The sequence below is a fragment of the Cydia strobilella genome, chromosome 1, assembly GCF_947568885.1.
Source record: "Cydia strobilella chromosome 1, ilCydStro3.1, whole genome shotgun sequence".
In the NCBI taxonomy this organism is placed as follows: Eukaryota; Metazoa; Arthropoda; class Insecta; order Lepidoptera; family Tortricidae; genus Cydia; species Cydia strobilella.
Genome location: NC_086041.1, coordinates 27,996,802 through 28,008,850, shown reverse-complemented (window position 1 = coordinate 28,008,850; position 12,049 = coordinate 27,996,802).

Genomic DNA, 12,049 nt, shown 5'->3' with positions numbered 1-12,049 from the left:
TGTAACGATTACAGCGCCACCTGCGTGGCGTATGTATCCTTATATTTACTTACTTGTAGACAAAATGTGCACATTGGCTCATATAGGTAGTTTCAACTACAAAAAATATTGTAAGTATGAAAGGTTATTAAACATTTATATACTTCATGTATTTATCTATAGAGGGTTAATAGATTTATCTATAGTTGGTCAAACCAAATTGGCAATAAATAGGAACAATACTCTCTTTTGTGTGCTGGTGCTAGTGTAAGGCAAGGATAGTATGATTCTCTGTCTATGTTTAAAATGTGACAGTCCTTGACAAACTTTAACAGATTTTATTATGTATGATATAATTGCAAGTATACACTGAAATGAATAGATGCAGATTGTAACAAAAGTACTTACAATTTCATTTAAAAGAAAGGAGAGGTAATAGATTATAAATGTCATAGGTATCTCTACAAAAGAGGATACACTGCGAACAAGATATTTATGGAACAATCATTGTTATACTGGATGTACAGGTCATAGATGTATCAGTATTGCTACAGTGAATGTTACATGTCATTGATGTATCAGTATGTGGTCTACTTTAACTACCTACATTAAGGACTAATCTAGACTCAAGTAAGAATATATGTTGTGCTACTAACCAGTGGTAGATATTTCTAGTCTAACATCACTCATTGTTGTTAACATATTAAGCATCCAAAGCTGGCTAGGTAATATATAGTCGTGATCATATTGTAAACATAATTATTGTACACTAAAGGGTATTTACAAGAAATAAGGTTTCTAAGACTATGTGGAAAGCTGTAATATTATTGGTAACTGGAGTTCGACTTCTTGATATTATCATTAGGTGTTGTCATTCATAGGTGAACACCGAGTTAATAAAAAGTGTGTGGTGATTTATTAGTTTTGTCATTGTTTCTAAATGCATTATTTTAATTGTTACCACTCATTTGGTTAAAGCTAAGATGCTGATTAGAAATGTGTTGTAGTGCGAGTTTACTTTTTGTTATTTAGTAAATGGTTCATTTTATGAATTGTTCTACAATTTCAAATTTGTTAAAAGGGAAGAGATGTGGTGTTCATAAATAAATAAATCAATCAGATGCGTTGGCAACACTAGTCAGACTGTCATGGCGGAGCGGTGTTTCGAGCGCACTGTGTGGAACAATAACAAATTGTTTTATTTATAATATAATTAATCCAAGAGTGTTTAGATTAACGGATGTAAATCTAAACACCACATAATCTAATATTATTATTATCTTTATTTATCTTTCATCTTAGGCTAGGTTTTTATAATATGGATATAAAAGTAAAATACAAAAACACTTACAAAACATTACAAAAAATATATAAACACATTATAAAAAACCTAACCTAGGGTACCGCCGGCAGCGGGGCAAGGCCCAAGCTGCCGGTGGTCAGGGCCGCAGAGAGAGGAACCGGCGGACTATCCGCGCCGTGTCCAAGATAACCGCCTTCTGCATCTGACCCTTGATCCAACCACCCAGCGAGAGTCTCTCTAGGTGTTGGTCGAGACTCTTCGCAATGAGACTGTTCGCTGACACGACTATAGGAACAATGATCGTCGAGTCAACATTCCACATGGCGGTTATCTCGTGAGCCAAGTCTAGGTACTTGCTGGACTTGTCCTTCTCGGCCTTCACGAGATTCTCATCATGGGGGATGGTGACATCGACGAGCACAGCTCGGCGCTGCGTTCGATCTATCAGCACGATGTCAGGCTTATTGGCTACAATAGTCCTGTCAGTGATGATAGACCGATCCCAATAGAGCGTGGCACGACCATTCTCGAGAACTGGCACAGGTAAATACTTGTAGTACGGTACTTCGCGGTCCACAAGGCCATATAGAAGAGCAAGCTGCTGGTGAATAATCCTGGCTACGAGATTATGTCTGTGCAAGTACTCGCCGTTAGCAAGATGAGAACAACCGGAAATGATATGCCTGAGTGACTCTCCGGGACGGCGGCATGCCCGACAAATGTCGACCGTACCGTCTTATTATTATTATTATTTTGACCATATATTTTATTTTATTTTACTGTAATGTATTTTCTTTGAGATTGTGTAATTAATTTCGACATTACTGGTGGAGTAATGTGTCTTATAAATGTATTTGCATTCATTATACTATGTTTTATGTGCAAATAAATGATTGATTGATTGATTTGTATATACAGATGTCAATCACAATGATCATCGTTGATTTTTTCATTGTGATTGACAATCTGTATATACAATTTATAAACTTAATTTATAGTTACAAAAAAAAGTGAAAATATTTAGATTAGTAATTATGATTTATTTCTTTATCGTGAACTTATATATAAAATTATTCCATAAACTTCAAATCTGGAAGGACTGAACATTATTTAGGCACCTAGTGTATGACGGAGAAAATGTTTATATGTACTTAACCGTTTAACGGGCAAGACTGAAAAAAATCCTCAATTCAAGCCTTTTTGAGACCGCTGCCCATTAAGGGTTGAAGTATGACCCAATTTCGATTTAATGAATAATTAAGAAAGATTGAAAATATTATCCCATCAAAAACATTACCTACGTGTAAAAAGATGCAAGTCTCGCAACGCAATTCTTCTACTACAAAAAAGTTTTGAGATGTAATGTGAAACCAAGTCGGTATTTTAGTCAGTGCCAGGGGGTGTTAAAATCGTATCAATATTAGATATCTTTATTTTTTAATACATATAATGACTTGGCGAACGAAATATCATTTGATATTTACCAGTTGCTTTTCGGTGAAGGAAAACATCGTAAGGAAACCGGACTAATCCCAATAAGGCCTAGTTTCCCCTCCGGGTTGGAAGGTCAGATGGCAGTCGCTTTCGTAAAAACTAGTGCTACGTCTATTCTTGGAATTAGTTGTCAAGCGGACCCCAGGCTCCCACGAGCCGTGACAAAATGCCGGGATGACGCGAGGAAAAGAAGAGGTCTTATTTATCTTTATCTTATCTTATCTAGTTCTGCTCATTCTAGTTGTATGGAATTGTCGGCATTAGCGTAACAGTACGTAACTACGTATCATGTCGACTCTGGGGACGTGTCGTGGGTACGGATTGGAGGAGTATGGAGTTGAGCTAAGTGGAGTAAGGTGTTGCAGTTCCATTTCATCAAGTAATGTTGCCATTAATACAGCGGATGCCGATTATTGTGACTGGACTGCTCTTCTCTTTACTGCTTTTGGGGTCTTGGTGCATTTTTTTTTGTTGCGATTCATTTTGAATGCCGTATACACTAACATTAGCAGGACAGTCATCGATCTCACTATCGGTGTTAAGCTTTTCGGAAGTAAGCCTTTAAAATCCCCCGTTGTGTGTAGTGGTGCAAAACCGGACACGTTCGTATGTGTGCATTGACTTATATATTACTTTGTAAAGATGGGACATAATGTAATGTTATTATTAAGTGAGTTAATAATAAACTGGCACGGCGGAATTTGTAATTATGTCATTTATATTTATAAAAAAGTCGCATGTCTTGTTTTAGCTGTGGCAACAATGGCAACATTCAATTGGCACTTTATCGGTGCTCTAAAAAAAAGAAAGGGAAACACACAGCTCTCCCTCGAGCTATTTTGTTTGGCGCGTTTTTGAAGATGAGAGTGCAGTCTACTTTAACATTTATGTCTCTGACTTGACCGGTAGTACGCATACTATATACCACAGGCGCCTGTGCTGCTTAACGATAATTTTCGGTCGGAATTGTATGAAAGGGCATATCTTTAGTTTTGAAATCATTGTGTGTGTGCATGTGCGACACAAGAACGTGGCCGATTTTGCAAAATAGGTCATAAGCAACATATAAAAGCTATTAGGTTAATTTATTAAGTGACTGAGTGATTCATGACGTAGACTGATTCAAGACTTTATTTTTTTCCAGACGCAAGGCAGCGAATATTCTTACTTATTTGGATTGAAAAGAACTAATCAATCAAAGTCGTTTCATCGGTCCATCCATCATACAAGAAGCCTTGTTGTCGGCTATGTTGAGCAAAGTACCTCTATTTGTCATATCGGACTTTTTTGAATAATAACATCGTTAAAGTCAATGCCTAGTTAGGAAAAATTCGTGCGTATAGTCCGACAAGAAATTGTAGAAATTAAAAAGTGGCAATGCTGTAGTGTTGTGTTGTCCCTTTCAAATCAATTGCAACTTTTTAATTTCTACAATTTATTGCACAACACGACGTACCTACTGCCTTTGTGTTTAGGTACTCAGCATTATTATGTTATGTCATACAACTCTTTAATGTTCCTATGCTATGCCTATCTATAAAAATCTATATACAGGTCAGTGAATCACATTCATTTGAGTTTTTCTTCTTCCTCGCTTTCTTATCAAAAAAATTACGAGGCAGGTAATCAAAAAGTTTTGATTGCGTCCATAAAATATCTACTTGTCTACAATTTGAATGCAAGCGTGATATTAATTAGAACGGTGAAATGAAGAGAAAAGATAAAAAAACCGGCCAAGTGCGAGTCGGACTCGCGCACTAAGGGTTCCGTACCATTATGCAAAAAACGGCAAAAAAATCACGTTTGTTGTATGGGAGCCTCACTTAAATATTTATTTTATTCTGTTTTTAGTATTTGTTGTTATAGCGGCAACAGAAATACAAATCAGCTGTGAAAATTTCAACCGTCAGACAGACAGCGGAGTCTTAGTAATAGGGTCCCGTTTTTACCCTTTGGTTATGGAACCCTAAAAAGGAAAAGATGTTATAGGTATAATTAACATCTTAGCCCTGGATACGGCGTACTTTTTTGAAAGTTCACGGCTCTGTTAAGTTTTCGTATTCTTGCGATGAAACGCAGGGCATGTCAATACCATGACTCTTAACTAATTAAACTTGGCTAACACAACACAAATTATTTGCTCACCGTTTGAGTGCGTCTTTTCTCTCAAACATAGGTACTTACACCTATTTTTAGTACTTATAGTTCTAACAACGAACTACTAGGTAGGTATCTTGCTATTAATACATATATAAATATTCAAATATTCGGCATTCAATATTTAAATATTCATTACATTTTTATGTATTTTCAGAAAAGCATCCCTTAAGGGTGTTAAAAATGGGTAGAAAATTTGTAGATTCAATAAATTCTTAAAAAAGGACATGCCTTTTACCATTTAAGTTTTCGTAGGAAATAAAGAATGTTTATGTATTTCTGACCAATTAGCCATACCTTTAAGGGTGAAAAAGGGGTAAGATGGGGGGTGGAAGTTTGTATGGGAAATAAATAAAAAACCGGCCAAGTGCGAGTCGGACTCGCGCACGAAGGGTTCCGTGCCATTACGCTCAAAAACGGTAAAAAAAAAATCACGTTTGTTGTATGGGAGCCCCACTTAAATATTCATTTTATTCTGTTTTTAGTAGTTGTTGTTATAGCGGCAACAGAAATACATAATCTGTGAAAATTTCAGCAGCTCCTTCGCGAATGCCCGAAGGCCCTTCACTCTAGGCGCGCCAAATAGTACTACGCGCCTTCCTCCTCGGCTTCCATTCTGCATTATAGCGGACCCCCCGAGCCCGCCACAAGGAAGTCACGGGCGCCAGTAATTTCCCCGGCGCCCGGCGACAGATCAGGTCTATGGTTCTGCCGCAAAACCACGAACGGCACATCGTAACACCGACACTCCTCTTTCTCTGCAGCCCCACCAACGCCGCTACAGCGGAACGGCCCCGCCAAGTTCGCAGGGGATAGGGAAAATGGCGCATCGAAATACCATCACTCCTCTTCCCCTGCGATCCCACCTCGGCCGCCGAGGACAGGGAAAACGGCTTACCGTGGGTGACCAAGCCACGGTTACTAAGCCCCTCTACCACGACAAAGTGAGCAATTCGCGGGGGTACTTCTTCAACTTCCTTCTCCAACTTCTTTAACTTCTTCAACTTTTACTGCTTCAATTTATCCAACTTCTATTAAATTAAACTTCTTCAATTTATTCAATTTCTTTAATTTATCCAACTTCTTCAATTTATTCAACTTCTTAAACTTCAAGTTCTCCAACTTCTTAAACTCCAACTTCTCAATCTTCCTCAACTTCAATTTCTCCAACTTTTTCAACTTCATCAATTTCAACTTCTCCCAGTTCTTCAACTTCTCCAACTTCAACTTTTCCATCTTCTTCACCTTCAATTTCTCCAATTTCAACTTCTCGAACTTCAACTTCTCCAATTTTGAGGTGGATGTATTGTGAAAGTGAAGCGAAGATACAAAATAAATAAATAAAAGAAAATAATTTCTAAAAAAGAGGGGGATCGAACATGTAGTTTTTTTTTCTTACAAGGGGGGGTCACGTAAGGTAAGATCACAAAGATGCGAAAATTTTTAAATTTCTATGAAATTATGATGTTTAAAATAATACTACCACACTTTATGCTATCAACTATCAAACACCGTGCAGAGTTAGTTTAGACGGCCTCTAGTACCTTTGTAGGAACAAATAAACATCACAAAAATGATTTTTTTTTGAAAAATAAAAACTGAATCAAACCAAACGTGTATTCATTTTTTTCTTTAGATTCATACGTAATACAGGGGGGAGGGGGTCAGCCTATTCTTTTTTTTACATAGTGGTGGGAGGGAGTCAAAAACTGGCAAAAACGTAATAAATAAATGGCGCATTTAAAACCTTTCGTTACAAATACAGAATGTTTGCATTTTTAACAAATTATTAGTCATCCCTTTTGGGGATGAAAAGAAGGGTGTAATAAAAAGCAGATTTGTTTAAAAATTAAGGTACCCCAATTACTAATTCCACGCAGTCGCAGACGAAGTCGCGGGCAAAAGCTAGTCGATAATAAATGAGACTGATATTTGTATTAGTACCAAAAGTTTGTGTAATACATCATCTTATCAACATATCATCATAATACCTACCCACCTTTCTACGCAATATAAAGTTTAGTAACTCCTTAATTAACTAAACCTGATGGTTCAGGTGAAGTTAAGCCTTATGTCAATGCTATAAAGATGTTGACGACGGCAAATCTGTTGTTAATAAATATATTGAATTAGGGAAATGAACAACATAACGTCTTTTTATTATGTATTTATAATTCCCGTTTCATTTACACCCAATATTACGTCTATTTTCTTAATAAAATGCTTGTTGTATTTTACATAGTCTGTAATATAAATGCGATGGGCCCAAAATCAACGATCTCCTTTGTAAGTATTTTTAACCGACTTCAAGGTTTCAAAAGGAGGAGGTTCTCAATTCGGTTGTAAGTATGTTTTTTTTAATGTTTGTTACTCCATAACTCCATAATTTCTGGACCGACTTTGAAAATTCTTTTTTTCATTGTAAGTATATACATACAGATTGGTCCCGTTTTTGACAAAACGCAGTTCTGATGATGGGATCCATGAGGAATCGAGGGAACTCCTCAAAATATGTTAAAGGCATACATATAGTGATTTTAGTATTGTCATCAACAAATTAAGCATTTACATTTAAAAAAGTGACATTTAATGAAGAGGAACTGCTGATGATGATCAGAACGGAACTCTTCAATGACGCATAGTTCACATTTGGCGATTTGTCCTCTTCGTTATGTTTGTTAAGCAAGTTAGGTTTTCAAGACACATTTTTGTCAAGCTCGAGTTATGACGGGATCCATGAGATTTTTTTAAAATTGCGATCCTCATAGAACCGAACTGCTATCAGAAAAGTGGGGTTAGGTTAGGTTAGGTTAGAATTGGTTAGAAAAGTGGGTGGTTTTACCTTCTTTTAGTTAAGCAAAAGATGCTGTCTTTTCATTTCATTGTCTGGAGTGCACCATCAACAATAAGTAACCTTTCAATGGCATCCCCCATTGAAGTCGGTTTTTCTTCTTAAAAATTATCTATTAGGTAGTGTTCACAGTGTCTCGATGAAAATTAAAAAAATATTTTTCATTTCTCATGCTCTGAAAGAGGGTCATTGTTGTTCTAAAAGGTGTGCAGAAAATGATACGTGTCTGCACTAGAGCATTTTACGTTCGAAGTACGATTTTTTTAATATTTTGTACGATAAACAATTGAAATTAGAGTTTAAATGGATTTGTTATACAATTTCCATTCCGATATTTGACTTTTCATTCCATAAATAACGATACTTTTGCCTTAATTGTTAATTGAAAGTACCCTCAAGAAATACTATAAAAATGTATACTTAGTCATGTTTAAAAAAAACACATGCATTATACTTTCCTCGTATTCGAAATGAAAAGTAGAGTGTTTAACTCGGGTGAAAGGCATCATTTCAGCCTCGGACTATTGGCGCTCTCACTGCATTCGAGCACCAAAATACCTCGGCAAAAATGAGTGCCTTTCATCCCTTGGTTAACAATCTACTATTACTGCACTAGTGCGATAATTAGCACATTACGTGACTATGTCGAAAATTATACGGGCCATATGTAGGTACTGTAAAACGTTGTACGATACATGTGCGAATAGTTCATTCGCAACTCGTGTCGCCACTCGTTGCGGATTTCCTATTTTTCGCACTTGTATCGTAATGTACAGTAATCGTACATCGTAACGTAATGTGGATACAAATTATACTCCTGCATACAAATTTTCACTCTACTTTTCATTTCGAAGACGAGGAAAGAAAATACCTACGTTACGTGTTTAAAAAAACTAAGTATTTTTAAATTTTTATAGTTTTTCTTGAGGGTAAGTACTTTCAATTAATAATTTAGGTAAAAGTATCTTTATTTATGGACTAGAGAGTTACTTGATATTCATTAGTGGCTTTTCGGTGAAGGAAATAACCCGAAGGACACCTGGACCTGCATACATTTTGCGCAGAAAATCAAAGGTGTATGTGAAGTCTCCAACTCGCTTCTGGGACTATAGTCCCGTCTCTCTCGTGCATGAGGCCTGTGCCCAGCAGTGGGACGTATATGTATGAGCTGAAGTATATACATAATACATATTATTTATAGATAATAATCAGATTCCATCGACATTCAGATGTTTAGTCTAAGATCCGTGTGGGATGTCCATAATGCGGAGAATATAAGTAGAAAAGTTAGAGCAACATAAAATAAGGCTCAGTATTTGAACAATGCCACTTGACAACCAAATCTTATTATTTCTTCCATGTTTATATTTAAATTAATTATAGTAAAGCATATGTTTTTCATACCCTAATTAACCGGCCAATTACGTTATTTTGTTCTCTTGTTCGTAAACAGAAAGTACGGCTTTATTTCATTATGATTATGACTTAACAGCGACTCAGTAACTGAGCTCGAATAATACTTATACACAATGAAATTAGCTATTAAAATAAAGTTTTTATGTTTATTAAGAAGTAGGCGTTTGTTGTGTAAAGGTATCTTTACACAAATAATTATTTCCTGTTTGAATTAATAATGCAATTAACGCTGAATTTTAGGTTTTATCCATATTTCGAGTTAGCTGTAGGTATATTATAAAACTGCGTTTGAATAAATATTAACATGATTTGAATAACGGGTAAAAAGACCGCGAGCCAGGAACATATTTCCATGACCAATCGCCTCCCGGGCATAGTAAGATAAGATAAAGATAGGATACAATTTTATTTCATTGAAAGATATCCAAAAATTAAAACAATCATTATGCGCTTAAATAGTACTTAAATACTATAAATGTACAAACATGGTTTAGAAAAGTAAATATAAATTGTAACTGGGTTTAACATATTTTACATCAATAGTGGTTAACGGCAATATAGTGTTTAACGGCTCTGTATGTTGAACCCTTGTGGACGCCGTTGGTGGGCTGAGGAATGGCAGCCACCGAAACACGTAAAAAAATTGGTCATCGCCTCCCGATTGATACTTTTTCAGATTTTAGTTTAGATGCTATTGTGAATTAAAAAACTTGTCAGCCGGTTGTATCGCGGTGGAAAGAACGTCCGCTGGTCGCATGAACATGTAAAAAATAAGCGCTTTACCATTTAATGATAATTATAACAAAATCATGAAACTTTGCATGTACCATGTAGCATTCCATCAGGCGTTTCAGTAAACGGATTACGCATTACGCATACTTTGCGTACATAAGTGGTAAGTCGCGTATTTTTTACATGTTCATGTGACCAGCTGACGGTCTTTCCACCGCGATACAACCGGCTGACATATTTTATTTATTTTAAATAGCATTTAAACTATCGTCTCACACAAAATCAATAGGGAGGCGTCGACTGTTTTTTTTTAAAACGTTCATGTCATTAACTGACCGTCTTTCCACCGCGATACAACCGGCTGACTATTTTTTTAATTCATGATAGCACCCTATCATCTGACAAAGTATCAGCCAGGAGGCGAACACTGACGATATATGCACCTGGCCCGCGGTCTAAAAGCTACGTGCCTGTAATAACGGTTTAAGGATAAAGCAAAGCGCCGTGCATACATTTTCTTCTTTACCGCTGCTTTACGGTTATTAAATTGTCGTAAGATTTTAGACATGTGATTTAAGCCTTTTTTTTGACGGAGTGGGAATGCACTTGCACACGGTGTGTGGGACTCGCCGCTCCTTGCCCCTCTCTTGCCGAGAGGGGGGGAGTATTTGGCCCTACCCACTTAACCCACTCCGGCGTTTCACCCTCTTTGCCGTTCGTGAGGGCGCACTGGGATCGATAACATTCCACCACGGGATGTGATTTAAGCCTGGAGGGGTATACAGATTTTTAGATCTGGTTTCTGGTTTTCATAGTAATAGTGGCACTATCGCTCGTGCTTAGGAATTGATGTACACAAAAGGCACTGTGATCAAAGATTTCAAAAGATAGACTAATTTCCACTGAACCTTGTGCGTATAAGAAAAACAGCGCCATCTATTGATTATTGTGTAACCTAATAATGATAATAAAGTAAAATGATCGCTTATAATTTATAAATTGTATATACAGATGTCAATCACAATTTAAAAATCAACAATGATCAACTCTGGTCAACGTCGGACTCGAACCCACATCCTTGGATTGCCGGTCCAATGCGTTACCAATTGCGCCAGCTGATTTTAGTCCTTGCAACTGTAACGACGTCACTAGCGACATCTGCATATTAAGGTTCAAAACCTAGGCCACCTCTGAGGACATGCGTTAGCGCATGACTTACCTCCGGACCACACAACATGGTTGTGTTAAGCCGGCCCGAGAGATGGCGTTGTTATCAACTTTAATGTTAATATTATGTTTCCTTTTTTATTGTAGGACGTACCACGTTATTACAATCTATAAATTATATATACAGATGTCAATCCCACCCACAATAAAACAGGAAAAATATATTAACATTTACGCTTATAATTTTTTTTAAGCAAGAAGTGAATGTAATCTGAAATTACTTACTGATGATATATTATTATTATTAATACTTTATTTCAAGCAACATGGCTCATAAAAGCAGTGAAACATTAAAATTAACTGTGAAATCTCATCCTTATTAGATTTTTCTGTAATCGTTTTTGACACCCTTTCACGACACAACTAGTCCTTTTTAGGGTTCCGTACCCAAAGGGTAAAAACGGGACCCTATTACTAAGACTCCGCTGTCCGTCTGTCCGTCTGTCTGTCACCAGTCCGTGTGTCTGTCTCATGAACCGTGATAGCTAGACAGTTGAAATTTTCACAGATGATGTATTTCTGTTGCCGCTATAACAACAAATACAAAAAAGTACGGAACCCTCGGTGCGCGAGTCCGACTCGCACTTGGCCGGTTTTTTTAATTAGAAATGGCATTACATAACAACTTCACACTGCGCCGTTCGGCTCATGACTGGATCGCGTTGGTGCGCATATGCGATTTGCTCACCAACGAACTAGCCCACTTCATAGTGCTCGTAAGGCCATTCTATACGAAGTAATATATAAGTCAGTGACTGAAATTCGTGTCATATTGGTGTGTTTAACTAGAATCGTGTCAATGTCATATTATTATCTAACCGCCCAGACTATGGATGGTATAGAAAGGATGCCAATCTCTTATGGCAGAATTGTTGCAAAAGTGACCGCTT